The following is a 14,211-nucleotide window of genomic DNA, read 5'->3' as shown; positions in this document are numbered from 1 at the left end:
CTACATGTGGCATCAAGAGACGGTAACTTATATTGATAGAATGGCTTTTTAAAGTTTAGTAACTGTTGTACTATCTAATGTCTACCCAAAATTCAGAAAATAATTCAAACTTGGGAATCTACAGGTTCATGATTTCCCATTTTCCTGTCCCTTCTAATGACTTCTGTTGCTCAGAAAACATAACACATCATGTAAAGATAAAACACCTCTGTGTAGACAAGCAATACCTTGCCTTCAGTTGGATTCTGTCATTCAGTATGGGCTGTAGAACCTGAGTAGCCATTGACTACCTCCTTAGTTTCTTCTTAGATTTGTAAGATTCCTTGGTAACTTCATTTGTAGAAAAAATTGAGTATCACTGTGCTCATTCAGTGCTATGTCATTTCACAGTACAGATCTGTTTTAATTTTTGACAGCTCTTATATACAGATTTTTAGAAATGTAATAGAAAATGATTTTGCACATATGGTGCAAGTCTTGCTGTGTATGTTTAATGTGGCAACACTTGCCAAAACTGCTTGGCAAACATGTCAAATAAGATGCTTGAGTCAGAACTCTAATGTAAATGTGTCTAAACAGCAGTATGTATCATTACGATGTATTTTTGTAAACATAGTGATGGCTGCTTTCAGTCATGTAAGTACTGGATAAAAATAACCACTTCACTGGGAATGATGTAGGGAAATGTCACCCAGCTGATGGCCCTCTATGAAGTTATTTGTATTGTCAGCTGATGGCATTGGTTCTTTTATTCACATTGTTTCTTAGAGGAGACTGAAGAAGTGACATCAGACAATATGAAGAGCAAAAATAATAACCCATCAGGATTTGCCTTCCAAATGTCACATTCAAAACTTTAACTGAAATAAATACCTTAGAGGCCATTTTACCCTCCGAAGTATATTCAGTTGTAAGAAACAGTGAGAGGACTTGACTTCTCTCATCTGATGTCCAGCTTGGGCAGTTTGTCTGTTGAAAGTATTAAATCTTTGCAATAACAGTGAACAGGTTAATTTTCCTTATAACCGGCCTTACTGGACTAACAATATATAGGCTGTGGTTTCATTGAGTCAGAATTCCTCAAATTGCAATAAAAATACATCTGTTTGCAAGACTCACTCCAGTGCAAGTGGCCAGATGTGTTGTGGCAGATTAGAAAACTATTTGGGCCCATTCAAAGCAGATTACAGAGGAAAATTGATATTTTTCTTATTAAAAAAGTCTTTGGAAGTAAAGAGGTACTTGAGCATACAAACCATACACCCTCAGAAATGTCCAGCTTCCTGCGTCAGATGTACAGAAGGCTGTAGGAGTGGGTAAATTAAAGTCACTAGCTTGTTGACATTTTTTTCATAGGTTGCCAGTAGCAGAAACAGAGATATAAAAGCAAAGGTTTGAGCTCAGTGAAGTGGTGGTCTTTGGGAAGTCCTTCATGTTACAAGGGGCCCTGGGTATCCCTGGGCAGTAGCCAGTGCTCCATTCACATTTCCATTCGTCATCTTTGTAGCCTTGCAGTTGATGAGTCTGGTTGGGAAGAGAGGGTTTTATGTTGTCACTGTGAGTCCCGTGGTGAACGTTTTGTAGGAAATGCAGTGATCTGTGGATCTCCCTGTAGTTTTGGCTTCAGCATCCCTTTTGGCTGTGTTTCAGTTTTCAATGGCGTGCCAAGGCCACGTGGGCCCTGATTTGTGTTTCTTGGGAACAGGGCATGCCAGAGGTGGGTGATAAAACTTGGAAGGTCACTGATCCAGTCCAGCCTTGTCCACTTTGAGCATTGCCTTTATGTCTCTCTTCTCTGGAACTTCATGTAGCAGCCTAACACTGGGGCCAACTTGCCTTTACTCTATTTTCTATGATGAATACTTGTGGAGAAACTGTGACAGATCCATTGATCCTAATATTTTTATTGTTGAAGTCTTGTTGATTATTAATAATTTCTATTTGATTGTACTGTGTAGAGTTATACACACTAGGGATATGTTAATAAAGCTACAAATGCATAGTGTAATATAGAATAGCAAGATTTTTTTGTGAACAATTTATATAGAAGAGTAAGTTGTTTTTTAAGTGTTAGGCACATTTCTTTTAGGAACCTAAAATGTTATAAGAGTTTTTTAAACATTTAATATTTTTAATTATAAGAGACATTTGTTACTAGAGCCAATTATTTCAGGTGTTCTAATTGGAGTATTGATTTTATTACCTCATATACCTCTATAATGCCACATGTTCTGTTGGGAATAAAATTGCACAATAAATGTCAAGTTTCTGTTAAGTGTTTTAATGTGCCGTTTGCATTTTTTCCCAATTCATTGTAAAAGCTTGTCTCTTTTTTTATATAGAACCTTTCCCCCCCCTGTAGCTAATAGGACTTTTTACTTGTCTCTAAATACCAAAAGAATTTTGCCTAATACCCAGATTGAAGATACTCAGTTGTCAGAGAAGTGACTAAAAATCATCCCAAAATTCATTTGACCTACTGGATAAAAGGGACAGCCAGTGCTGATCCAGGAGTGACATGTATTCCAAGAGGTTTCTGCCCAGTATTTTTCACATTCACACTTTAAAACACACATGCCTTTCTACACACAGAATCATTCCATCAGAAAGAATAAGACCCCATAGCTGCTACTTTATGTCCTTTGAAAAATGGGAAAAAATATTGGTTGTTAATGGTCTTTGAACAATGAGGTGAGTAAAAAAGCTGAGTAGCTGTAGCTAATCAGGTGAGATGGTTGTGGCTTCCCACGTTTTACTTCATAAAATATAATCTGAAATGATCATTACATAACAACAAAATAGAATGTTACTTCATAAATCAGAGTCAGAAAAAATAAGTTTTGCTTTAGGGAAAATAGAAAAGTTATATTTTTTGTTCTGGAAAATACAAAGTTTTATCCCATAGTTTAGATGGAAAAGCAATGCATTAGTCCAAATAAATATTGTTAAGATGATAATACTCCAAAATTGATCTAGAGATTCAATACAATTCCTATGTGTCTCAGCTACCATCTTTGCAGAAATGGACAAGCTAAACCTAAATTCATAAGGTAGTACAAGGAAGCCAGGTAGCAAACAAAAATAAACCCTTGCGTTTATAGTTGATTGATTTCTGTTACCAAGGATACCAAGGCACTCCAGTGCAGAAAGGATCTCTAGCAAATGGCGCTGGGGAAACAGGGTCTCCACATCCAAAGATCAAGGTTAATATCAGAGCCAAAAAGTAACTCAAAATGGGTCCCACAGCTAAATATTTTAAGAGCTAAGGCCTTAAAACTCTAAAAATGTAGAAGTAGGGGCCGGCATTGTGGTGCAGTGGGTTAATGCCCTGGCCTGTAGTGCCAGCATCCCATATGGGTGCTAGTTCTAGTCCTGGCTTTTCCACTTCTGATCCAGCTCTCTGCTATGGCCTGGGCAAGCAGTAGAAGATGGCCCAAGTCCTTGCGCCCCTCCACCCGTGTGGGAGACCCATGGATGAGGCTCCTGGCTCCTGGCTTCGGATCTGTGCAGCTCCGGCCATTGCAGCCAATTGGGGAGTGAACCATCAGCTGGAAGACCTCTCTCTCTGTATAACTTTGACTTTAAATAAATAAATCTTTAAAAAAAAAAAGTAGAAGTAGACCTTAATCTTGGATTGCAAGAGTGGGGAACTCTTTCTGCCAAGGGTCCTTTGGATATTTATAATGTTATTTGTGGGCCATACAAAAGTGTCAATTTAAAAATTGACCTGCTCTGGTTTTATTGAATTTTGAGTCCTGTGTGCAGTTTCCCTTGGCAGGGCCATAACAAATGATTTTACAGGCCTTGTGCAGCCTGAGGGCCGTACACTCGCCACCCCTAGATTAGACAGCGGCTTCTTCAATATGACAAAAGGTTAAGCAACCAAAGACAAAAATAGATCAACTAGACTCTTAACAGAAGAAAAAAATGTTATGCTTCAAAAGATTCCATGAAAAATGAAAAGACAGTCTGTAGACTGGGAGAGAATGTTTGCAGATCGTGTGTCTAAAACGAGCCTGGTAGCCAGAATGTGCAAGAATAGAACTCTTCAAACTCAGAAAAGCCCAGTTAAAAATGGGCAAAGGATCTTAATGCACCTGCTCTGAGCAAGACAGACAAATGGCCAGTAAGCAGAAGGAGAGATGCTCGACACACCATTCGTTAAGGGAAAGTAAATGAAACCACAGTGAGATGATACCTCACTCCGCTGGCTGAGATGAGAATGTGAAGAGATGGAAACCCTTGGAAGTTTCTCATGGGAAGGTCAAGTGGTACAGTCACTTTGGAAAAGAGTTTGGAGTTGCTTAAAAAGTTAATCATACTGTTACCATACGACCCAGCATTTTCACTGAATTAAAAACATGTCTATACACAGCTGCTTGAACACCAGTGTTCATAAAGGAAGGACAGTGCGAATGTCTCCAAAGCGGAAAGGACCCATTTGTCCATCAGTTGATGACGGGATAAACAAAATGCAGCGTGCTCACGCAGTGGAACACTTTGCAGCCATGTATTGAACCATACTGCAACATGGTTGAAGCTGGACAGCTCCTGCTCAGGGAGAGAAACCAGACACAAACCGTGTATGTGAATGTCAGGATACTCAAAATACCAGGTGATGCTACCCAGTACACAGGTTACGAGATTAAGAAACAAAGTCTATCATGATATAACTCCTTTGAAGTGGATGATGTGTGTTGGGAGTATGCCTGCTGGGCTTGTACTTCAGTGGCAGGCCTTGGGCCCAGAAAGTGAATGCTGTACCCAAAGGCTGGATTACTCTGGAGAATAATGGCAAAACCATTAATTATGAGGAAAATCTCGAGGTTCCACTGGGCAACTTGTTCCTCCAAATCAAACTGTATTCAAAATAGTTAAGGACTGGTGATGTGGTGCGGCAGGTTAAGCCACCACTTGCAACACTAGATGTGCAAGACTGGGGCTGAAAACAGCTTTGAAGTGGAGAGGGAGAAAGGCAACGAGAAAAAAGAATGATCCCACCACATTTGCAAGCACACAGATCATGCACAAATAATCCTTTTCAGTGGGCGTGGCCTTTGGCTGAGGTGGTCAAGTCTGTCTTGGTATGGGCCATCCTCCGCTGCAGAGAGCTGGACTGGAAGAGGAGCAACCGGGACTAGTACCCAGCACCCCATCCGGGACTAGAACCTGGGGTGCCGGCGCCGCAGGTGGAGGATTAGCCAAGTGAGCCGCGGTGCCGGCAGTGAATCAGAGATTCTAATCCAGGTAGTCCAAATTGATGTAAGCCCATGTGTTACCAAATCCAATAAAACATATTTGGAAGGTAATACCTGTAAGAGGGGCCAGTGCTCTGGCGTAGGAGATAAAGCCGCCATCTGCAGTGTTGGCATCCTATATGGGCACCGGTTCTAGTCCCAGCTGCTCTGCTTCTGATCTACTTCTCGGCTATGACCTGGGAAAGCAGTGGAAGATGGCACAAGTCCTTGGGCACCTGCACCCGCGTGGGAGACCCAGAAGAAGCTCCTGGCTCCTGGCTGCCAATCGGCGCAGCTCCAGCCGTTTCAGCCATCTGGGGAGAACCAGCGGATGGAAGACCTCTCTCTTGCTCTCGCTCTCTCTCTCTCTGTCTCTCTCTGCCTCTGCCTTTCTGTAACTGCCTTTCAAATAAATAAATAAATTTTTTTAAAAAAAGAATACCTGTAAGACTGTCAAGACTAAGAAAATCACTGAAACAGGTTGATAACACAGTAACTGTTTTAAAAAGTTCTTAGCTCTAGCTGATCAAAGTGTGATTCATCTTTCAATTTGGTTTTATACTGCTGCCTAAAATCCTGAAAAAAATGCATACATGAATATTGGTGTAGTTTCTGAGTCTTTTGTCAGAGTCCTGATTATGATTCAGGCTTTTTATTAAAATTTTATTTATTTATTTATTTGAAAGGTGGAGTTACAGAGAGGGAGAGGAAGAGACAAAGAGATCTTCCATCTGCTGGTTCACTCTCCAAATGGCCACAACAGCCAGGGCTGGCCCAGGCTGAAGCCAGGAGCCAGAAGCTTCCTCCAGGTCTCCCACATGAGTGCAGGGGCCCAAGGATGTGGACCATCTTCGCTGCTTCTCCTAGGCACATTAGCAAGAAGCTGGGTTGGATGTAGAGCAACCAGTACTCTAATTGGCACCCAATGGGATGTCGGCATTACACATGGAGGCTTAACCTGCTCTGCCACAGCGCCCACCCCATGATTCAGGCTTAAAGGTCCACAGTAGACACCTCAATGTCTGTGCCAGCAGTCCACAGTAATCACTCGTCCTGATGTTTAAGAATACCAGCACATTTTTTGTCAGTTAAAAATGAAAATTGATATGAAAAGGAAAAAAAGGCTCAGGCGTCCGGCCCGTGGTTTGGGATACCTGCATTTCATGTTTGAGTGCCTGGGTTTGAGCCTCACCTCTGCACCTAATTCCAGCTTCTCGCTAGTGCACACCCTGGGAGGCAGCAGGTGGTGGGGCAAATGGTTGGGTACTCACCTCCCACATGGGAGACCTGGATGGAATTCCTGGCTCCTGGCTTCAGCCTGGCCAGCCCTAGCTGTTGTGGTTATTTGGGGACTGAACCAATGGATAAATGATCCCCCCCCCACCCCCCATCTCTCTGTTGCACTGCTCTGCCTTTCAAATAAATAAAAGATCTTTAAAAAAAAAAAAAAAAAAAGACTTTTTCCTCCCTAGGTTCTGGTGGAGAGTTGGGTGCTGCTGATAGGGGGGAAAGAGATAGAAAAATATCTTCTGGGCTCTGGTACCAATGATGATTGTTTCTTCCTGGCCACACAGAGGCACTTTTCAATTCAACTGAAGAAACACAGTAATTGTGTTTGATGTGGCTTGTATCATGTTTGCTATTACCATTTTGTGCTAAATAATTACCCTTCCAGTTTCTGGTGTATTTTTGGATACACTGTTTTTCTGCAACTGCAGAAGAATGTCAAAGCCAAAACTAGGTGTATGGTGTATGTAATATGCAATAACTTTAAATTTGATAAAGACAATCTCCTGATCCTTTCACATTTCTCCTTTTTTTTTAAAATACTCTCTTTTTTATTTGAAAGAAGTAGGGAGAGACAGATCTCCCATTCACTGGTTCAGGAACCAGGAATCAGGAGCTTTTTCCAGGTCTCCCACATGGGTGACAAGGGACCCAAGGACTTGGGCCATCTTCTGCTGCTTTCCCAGGCCATTAGTAGGGAGCTGGATTAGAAGTGGAGCAGCCGGAAATGAACCAGTGCCCATATGGGATGCTAGCACCACAGGTGGTCCCTTATCCCACTACACCGCAATGCCAAAAGATATACAATGGGGAAAATCCACTTGAATCTGTGGGGAGCTATACGCTTTTTAAAAGGTTTTATGTATCTGAGAGAGAAAGGAGAGTTGCAATCAACTGGTTTGCTTTTCAAATTCCCACAACCCCTGCGGCCAAACCAGCCCGGGCCAAAGCCGGGAGCCAGGAACTCAATCCAGGTCTCCCAGTGAGTGGCAGCAGAGACCCAGCAACTTGAGCCACCACCTGCTGCTTCCCAGGCTGTGCGTCAGGAGGCAGGGGTTAGGGTGGGAGGCAGTAGCAGACCTGGGCACTGGGAGACAGGCATCCTAGCTGGTATTGTAACTGCCAAGTCAAATGCCTTCTCCTAAACATTTTTTAATTAAGAAAGATATAATCTTGGTGAAGAACATGAAGTCATTTGAAACGTCCTTAGTGATTGACTAGGAAGTTACAAGTAGAAGGAGGTTAGAGGTCTTCTCATTCAGCAGGTAAATTCACAAGGAAAGCACGGAAAACTCAAGTCATCTCGACTCCATTTACCAGCAGTGCCTGAGTAAACATCAGGAAAACCATAAGAACCGTAAGGTTTCTACAAATACTTGGCCACGTCTCTTACTGGTTTTGCTCTTTTGCCACCTCAAGCCCAGTGTGAAGTTATATAAACTATATCTCAACCTCAGCCACAGCTTGGCTCAGTGCAGCCTTCTCCATGGACTTGTCACTGCTGTCAGCCACCTTTCTCTGTTCCTGTCATTGATTTATCTTTTTTTTTTTTTTTTTTTTTTGACAGGCAGAGTGGACAGTGAGAGAAAGAGACAGAGAGAAAGGTCTTCCTTTTCCGTTGGTTCACCCCACAATGGCTGCTGCGGTTGGTGCACCGTGCTGATCGGAAGGCAGGAGCCAAGTACTTATCCTGGTCTCCCATGCGGGTGCAGGGCTCAAGCACTTGGGCCATCCTCCACTGCCTTCCCGGGCCACAGCAGAGAGCTGGACTGGAAGAGGAGCAACCAGGACAGAATCTGGCGTGCCGAGCGGGACTAGAACCCGGTGTGCCGGCGCTGCAGGCGGAGGATTAGCCTAGTGAGCCGCGGCGTTGCTTTATCTTTAAAAGGCTGTTGTACTGGTGTTTTCTGTAAACTGCCTGTTGCCACTTGGAAATAGATGGGGCCCAGAAAATAACTATGTGAGAATGCTTCCTGTGATAGGAATTGTACTACTTGAAGTCCTAAACTAACCTCGGAAATGTGGCAGCTTCCTTCCCCCTTTGTCCCCTCCCCAACCTCCCCCAAGAAACTAACGAAAACCTTTCTATTTTTTCCAACTTTATCCATGTGGAATTCATCTTGTCAGCCTTTGGGATCAGTGCCTTATCAGTGGCAGAATCTGATGAATACGGAGAAGAATAGGACTTGTGCTATTCCAAGGCCACGACCCCTCCCTCTCTGGGGGTCCTAACTGGAAGCCTTTGTCTAGAGCAGCCCCCAACAAGTAACCATCAGTTGTCTCTCAGGAGCTGGAAGGGGAAGTAACTACAGGAGTGACAATGGCTTGTGGGTTTAGGCCACTGAGGTCTCAGGCATAGCTTGTTACTGCACCAGAGGTGTTATCTTTTTTTTATTTTTAAGATCATTTATTTGAAAGGTAGAGTTACAGAGAGGCAGAGAGAGAGAGAGAGGTTCCATCTGCTGGTTCACTCCCCCAAATGGCTGCAATGGCCGGAGCTGGGCTGATCCGAAGCTAGGAGCCAGGAACTTATTTCGGGTCTCCCACATGAGTGCAGGGGTCCAAGGACTTGGGCCATCTTCTACTGCTTTCCCAGGCCACAGCAGAGAGCTGGATCGAAAGTGGAGCAGCCGGGACTAGAACCAGCACCTATATGGGATCCTGGCACTGCAGGCAGCAGCTTACCCACTACACCATAGCACTGGCCCAGAGAGAGAGAATCTTAATTTACTGATTCACTCCCGAAATGGCCTCACCAGCTGGAACTGAGCCAGGCTGAAGCCTGGAGCCAGGAACTCCATCCTGGTCTCTCACATGGCTGGAAGAGATCCAGGCATGTGGGCCCTCTTCCGCTGCTTTCCCAGGCGCGTTAGCAGGGAGCTGGATCGGAAGCTGAGCAGATGCTGGCATCGCACATGGTGGTTTCACCTGCTGTGCTCCAACACTGGCCCCCAAAATTAATCTCTCTTAAACATTTAAGAAATAATTCTAACCTTTTAGTTCAGGATCAAAACTAGGGGTCCTCTCTGCAGATGAACATGCACTTGGGATTTTTAAAGAAATTCTAAGCGGCTCTTGGATCCCCTGGGTTATCCACAGTCCCAGTGTTAAGAAGGCCCAATTTAGAATCTTCTCTGTTCAGACTCACTTTTCTCTGACGATTTATCTTACAGCTTTTAAATTTTTCTTTAACTGTATTTGTTGGCTATACAGAAAGACATTGTTGTAAAATATACTGATCCAAAGTGTTAACTTGAGTACATTATTAGTCTAGAAATAGGGTATCAGAAAAAGAAATGGCTGAGCCTGTTCCAGGTAGGGAAATTCCATTGTTATAAAGGCATGTGTCACCATCGTTATTGAAATGAAGTAGTTTTTCTCCCCAAAATGCCCTAAAACTAAGATTAGCCTGTACCTTTTCAAAATTATGCCAAGTCTAATCTGATGGGCTCTTTCATATTAATGATATACTAATAAAAGTATTTATAAAGGAAGCAATTTTAAGGAAATGATTCCATGGTAGAAGCACTCCTTCCCATTTCGATGGCCAGACAAGCCTGCCCATTTACGTTGCAGGCAGGCACACACTGAAGGCCCAGCTCGCATCAATCACTGCATGTTCCTGCCCTCTGCTCCCTCCCCTTTGCTCTAATCAGAAAAGTAAATGGAATTGTTTGAGTGCCTTTACTCTGTGCCGTGCTGTCTGCTCAGCGAGCAGATGTCTCTATTGCCAGGGTACCAAGTGCCTACCCATGGAAGTACTGGGGGAAAATATTTAAAATCTGGCCACTTAGAATTGTTTCTAAAAAAAAGTATCACAAACAAGTAACATACAGTAACACATTGCTTTTGTAAAATACCTTCAAAATCACTGTTTGGGTCTTTCTTCTCTGGTTCTTACCCAAAAACGAACAGAAACTAACTTCAGTTCTGTCTCCATTTTATCCGATGTATCTTTTCTTCTTCACATTCATTGAGTGCGCACCGTGCAAGTGATTGCTCACTCCTGGGCCCCAGTTCCCTGTTACCTGGGAGAAGATAGCTGGAGAAGAGCCCGGGATGATTTCCAACAAGACTGGGCACCTTCCACAGCAGCTGTGGCCGGCTACTGGGTTCAAACCAGTCGGTTCTGGTGGGCGAGAACCATCTTGGTGGGATGGGAAATGCACCTCCTCCCAGCTGGCTCCGCTTCTTCCAGGAGCAGCTCAGAATGAATGCAGGAGGAGCTGAGTGCACGCCCTATAGGCTGTCTGTTACAATGCTGGCCGCTTATCTTACAGCTCTTAACACAAGGACACACGCCTGTTCTTTACAGTGGTCCACTCCCATTTTAAAATAGTGTGTCTGAAATGAAGTGGGTTTCTTTTTTTGTGAATTCCTGTGGCTAATGTCTACATTGTAATGAGAAGTTCATAGTAAATCTTCATTGTTAAAGATCACCATTCTTTAACAGTGTGGGAGGGAAGGAGGAGTAACTTTGAAAATAATTGCAGGTGACTGCTGACAGCCCTTCCTACTCAAGAGGCTGCACTGGGTATTTTGTGAAAAATAAGTCACTTAAACCAGAAATGAACAGGTAGAATTTGATATTGAAGATAACAATACGCTGTGGCGTAGTAGGCTAATCCTCTGCTTATGGTGCCAGAATCCCATATGGGTGCCGGTTTGTCTCCTCTTCCCATCTAGCTCCCTGCTAATGGTCTGGGAAAGCCTTGGAAGATGTCCCAAGTACTTGGGCCCCTGCATCCACATGGAGACCTGGAGGAGGCTCCTGGCTCCTGGCTTCCTATCGGCCCAGCTCCGGCCATTGTGCCATTTTGGGGTATGGACCAGTGGATCTCTGTAGCTCTACCTCTAAAATAAATAAAACCTTAAAAAAAAAAGACAAAAATAGCATTAGCATTAACATTAGCATTCCCCCAAATGAAGTACTATGCTTAAATATCACAAAGTACAAGATCTAAAATGAGGAAAACTATGAAACTCCAATGAAACAAAGAACTGGGGAGAGTATTATAGCACAATGTGGTTAAGCATTGCTTGGGATGCCCACATCCCATATCTGAGTGCCAGTTCAAGTCCTGTCTGATCCAGCTCCCTGATAATGTGCCTGGAAAGCAGCAGGTGATGGCCCAAGTGCTTGAGTTACTGCCTCCTATCCTCCTATATGGGTGACCTGGATGGAGTGTCCAGCTCCTGGCTTTAGCCTGGCCCAGACTCAGCCATCGAGGCGATTGGGGAATACACATGGAGGAGCTCTCTCTCTGTCTCTGTCTCTGTGTGTTACTCTACTTTTCAAATAAATAAATAATTTTTTTAAATCGAACTTAAAAAATGGAGAGAGGGTATTCATATAGGAAGACAATATTGTTAAGATGTCAGTTCCGGGGTGGCACTGTGGAGCAGCAGGTAAAACCACCGCCTGCAGCACCAGCATCCCATATGAGCACCAAGTCCTGGCTGCTGCACTTCAACCCAGCTCCCTGCCTGGGGAAACAACAGAAGATGGTCCAAGTGCTTGTGCCCCTGCCACCCATGGGAGACATGGAAGGCATCCTGGTTCCAGGCTTCATTCTGACCCAGCTGTGGCCAATAGTCATTTGGGGAATGAACCAGTGGTCTCTCCCTGCCTCTCCCTCTTTCTTTCTATAACTCTGCCTTTCAAATAAATAAACAAATCTTAAAAAAAAAAAAAAAAGTTCCTCCAAACTTGATCTAGAGATTCAACAAAATTCCAATCAAAATCCCAGCAAGTTATTTTGTGGATATTGACAAACTTATTCTAAAGTTTATATAGAAGGTAAAACACCCAGAATAGTCAACTCAACATTGGAGGGGAGAACGAAGTTGGAAGATGACAGTACCAGACTTCAAGATTTACTATGAGCTATGGTATTTAGGGGCCGGCATTGTGGCACATCAAGGTTAAGCTGTGACCTGTCAGGGCCGGTGCTGTGGTGCAGTGGGTTAACGCCCTGACCTGAAGCGCCAGCATCCCATGTGGGCGCCAGCTCAAAACCCGTCTGCTCTACTTCCAGTCCAGCTCTCTGCTATGGCCTGGGAAAGCAGTAAAAGATGGTCCAAGTCCTTGGGCCCCTGCACCCACATGGGTGACCTGGAGGAGGCTCCTGGCTCCTGGCTCCCAGCTTCGGATCTGCGCAGCTCCGGCTGTTGCAGCCAATTAGGGAGTGAATCATTGGATGGAAGACTCCCCACCCCACCCCAGCTCTCTGCCTCTCCTCTCTCTGTGTGACTCTGCCTTTCAAATAAATAAATAAATCTTTAAAAGAAAAAAAAGGTTGAGCTGTGACCTGCCATGCCAGCACCCCATATCGGAGTATGGATTCAAGTCCTGGCTGCTCCATTTCAGATCCAGCTCCCTGCTAATGCACCTGGGAAGACAGTGGATGATGGCCCAGGTATTTGCAGACCTGCCTGGGCTATTTGTGGAGTGAACCAGTAGATGGAAGATCTATCTCTCCCTTTCTCTGTAACTCTCTGTCTTTCAAATAAATAATAAAATAATAAATCTCTCTTTCAAAAAAGCTGCAGTACCCAACGCAGTGTGGTGTTAATGAGAAAATAGATAATCCATGGAACAGAACCAAGAGCACAGAAATATTCTCACATGTGGTGAACTGATCTTTGAGAAAGGGACAAAGGCAATACAGTAAGATAAAACATATAGTTGTCAACAAATGAACAGTTGGGATATCGTGTGCCAATCCATGAATCCAGACACACATTACACCCTTTATAAAAACCAACTGAAACACGATAGTGTCAGGCATTGTGGCACATCAGGCTAAGCCACCGACTGGTATGCTCACATACTGGGATGCTGGAATTTGAGTTCTGCTTCCACTTCCAATCCAGCTTCCCGCTAATGTACATCCTGGGAGGTACCAGATGGTGGCTGAAGTACTTGGCACCCTGCCAGCCAACTGTGAAACCAGGATGGAGCTCTGGGCTCCTGGCTTTGGCCTGGCCCAGCTCTAGCCATTACAACCATTAGGGGAGTGAACCAGTGAATGGAAGACCTGTCTCTCTTCCTTCCTCCTCCCTCCTTCTGTTACTCTGCCTTCCAAATACATAAATAAATCTAAATAAAAATACTGAAGTGCAGTGATTAAAAAGCAACTTGCCTAAAGTAAACGTATAGTAAGAGCAGAATCTGAAACCAAAAATGTGTCCAAATCACTAGCTTCAAGAAGTCAGTGGGAGATATGGATTACTTTTTTTTTTTTAATTTTTTTTTTTGACAGGCAGAGTGGACAGTGAGAGAGAGAGACAGAAAGGTCTTCCTTTGCCGTTGGTTCACCCTCCAATGGCCGCTGCGGCCGGCGTGCTGCTGCTGGCGCACCGCGCTGATCCGAAGGCAGGAGCCAGGTGCTTCTTCCTGGTCTCCCATGGGGTGCAGGGCCCAAGTACTTGGGCCATCCTCCACTGCCTTCCCAGGCCACAGCAGAGAGCTGGCCTGGAAGAGGGGCAACCGGGACAGAATCTGGCGCCCCAACCGGGACTAGAACCCGGTGTGCCGGCGCCGCAAGGCGGAGGATTAGCCTAGTGAGCCGCGGCGGATTACTTTTTAATACATTTTCCAAACTTTTTGAAGGTCCACATAGAGTGCTTTTTTGTTATTATGTAAATGCTTACAATGAATCAAGATAATACAACATGGATTCTG

The sequence above is a fragment of the Oryctolagus cuniculus genome, chromosome 2 (genome assembly GCF_964237555.1).
Source record: "Oryctolagus cuniculus chromosome 2, mOryCun1.1, whole genome shotgun sequence".
In the NCBI taxonomy this organism is placed as follows: Eukaryota; Metazoa; Chordata; class Mammalia; order Lagomorpha; family Leporidae; genus Oryctolagus; species Oryctolagus cuniculus.
Note: the sequence above shows the minus strand (reverse complement) of the source record.